The sequence below is a fragment of the Amblyraja radiata genome, unplaced genomic scaffold, assembly GCF_010909765.2.
Source record: "Amblyraja radiata isolate CabotCenter1 unplaced genomic scaffold, sAmbRad1.1.pri scaffold_63_ctg1, whole genome shotgun sequence".
Taxonomy (NCBI): Eukaryota; Metazoa; Chordata; class Chondrichthyes; order Rajiformes; family Rajidae; genus Amblyraja; species Amblyraja radiata.
The window spans coordinates 15,211-17,745 of NW_022630671.1; positions in this window are offsets into that span (position 1 = coordinate 15,211).

Below are 2,535 nucleotides of genomic sequence, written 5' to 3' on the forward strand. Positions count from 1 at the left end.
ATCTTACGATAAAATCACAGTTGCAGTTGATCACATCTGAGGTTAAGTACCTTCAGTTTTCCTGGCCAACTGACTGAATGTCTAATTATTTTTTTAAATATATGTAAATACTTCTGAAAATGTTCATCCATTTTCTCCTTCAGAATATCAATATATGACACTTCCTTCAAAAATCCTCGCGCTGCCCTGCTTGCGTGACTCCAAGAACGCCAGTGGTTTTAAACGTGTAATACTGTGAAGAAATAGTAACAGACAGCAGTAGGTTCAACAGTTATCTTCACCAGTCCGAAGATGGGTCCAGATCCAAAAACATGGATCCACCTATCCATTCCCTCTACAGATGCTGCCTGACCCGCTTTGTGTTTTGCTCAGGATTCCAGCATCTGCAGATCCTTGTGTCTCTCTTCAACAGTTCTGTTCCTCAGGATTTCCTAGCAATCTGAATTGATTTTTATATTACAGTAAATGTGACCACATAATCAATGCTAATTTTCTGATAAGAAACATGCAGTGGATTTGATTGCATGGTGGTTAAAGTACCACTTAAAGCATCGCTTACAATTCATTCTATCTCCTCTTCCTCATATTTACTAGTTGACAGTGTAAAACACATCAGCAGCATCTTTACCATACTCTCACCCAGTGCCATTGTTGTAATCTGGTCCTTGATTTTTACAGATCTCAATTGTACTGGGAATATCTCTAGGACACCTGCTTTGCATCACTTTCCTCTTAAGCCCCACATCCTTTCCAGGCGCTCCTTATTCCTTATGTACTCAGCTTTGCTGCATCAATTCACCATCTCCTCTCTCAACTCCCCACGAGCCTCTCCTCCCTATCAATGTTCGGACATCTCCCTGCTTCTCCTCTGAGTAATTCTCTTTCTGCTCATGCCAGGTGTGCAGTCTCCTGCCAGATGTCCTTCACCATATGAATATCAGACAAATCCAAACAAAAATCAGCAGGTCTTCTGGGTGCATCATTATAAAAAAAATTCCAACTATCACCTACATCTAAAGAAATCTCCTCTGTGCCAAATAGCCTCATCCTCCACCTCCTCTGCTTCCCCATCATTACACATCTTCAGATCTTTCTGGCTGAGGCCCAGATATTCTGAACTCCTTCATGCTCACACATTGCAACACTATTCCAATGGTTTACTCTTGGAAAAAATAAACCGGAGGAAACCATAGGAATTTTTGCCCATTTGCCTCCCATTTGCTTTTTCTCTAAACCTTAAATAGAGTTGGAGGATGATATTGTTCACCATGAGAATGGTGGATTAAAAGCCTAAATGTCAAATGAATAAAAAGGGACAGAAAAACAGAATCAGAGGAGTTGGTACAAGGCAAAAATGAAAATTTGAAGACCCATGATCCTTCCTTCTACACATCAATGTGTCGAGTTCGACCATTTCCAATGAATAAATCAGTATTACAAGAGTATGCTTGAGACATATCAGGAATAAAGATAATTGCCTCACTGAAATAACGTTGATTGTTAAATTCATGAGATCATATGCCTATTAAAAATAAAATAAAATTAAATGTTGCCTAGTCTTGACCATAAAAGAAACATAAATTATAGGTTTAGAAATACATTTGCATAGCATAATTCTGCGTACCACACCAAAATAAATCAACTAACATCAGCATTGTCAAGCTAAAGCCAAGCTGCTGGAGGAACTCAGGCAGCAACTGGGGGAAGGAAATGGACAGACAATGTTTTGGGTCAGGACCCTTCTTCAGACTCCTCTGCTCCCCTCACCTCATCTTTATGACAGACATTGTCCCTTTACACCTCTATTCTCCATCACAAAGGCCTCCGGGCCTTCACTTTCTTCCTTAAGCAGAGACCCAATCAATCTCCTGTTTCTAAAACACTGCTCCTCTTTCCATTAACCTTCTCAGTTCTAATAAAGAGTCTCAGACATGAAAAATTAACTGTTTCTCTTTCCACAGATGCTGCATGATCCGCTGAGTTCTTCCAGCATTTTCTGTTTATATTTCTGGTGTCCTGCGTCAGTTTCTTTAAAACTTTCACTGTTTCATCATTCTGATTGTCCTCAATATAGTCTTTGCAAGATGGCAACTTAATTTCAGATCCTCTGAGCTTATGACATAATGATACATGGGCGTATCTGGAAATCTGCAGTGATATGAAGTGGCATTCAGAGCGGATATCCATGAATGGATATACTCATAGACACATGAAGTCATACAGCACGGAAACAGGCCACTCGGCCTGACCAAGATGCCCATCAGGCCTATCACCACATTCAATGACCTGCATCTAAGACAATGGTTTAGAATTCCGATTGGGAACATCACCTTAAATTACTTACTCAAATCTCTGTAGTTGGGTTTGAATACTAGCTTTCTGACTCAGAAATTAGAGTCCTGTCAGGAAGTGATGTGGAAGAAAGCATTGCCAGAAAACAATCAGAAACACCTCCTCATTCAACAACAGATTTTGGCAATATCAGTATGAAGTAAGAAAGCCAAACCACAAATAAGGAAAGCAATAATATACAAA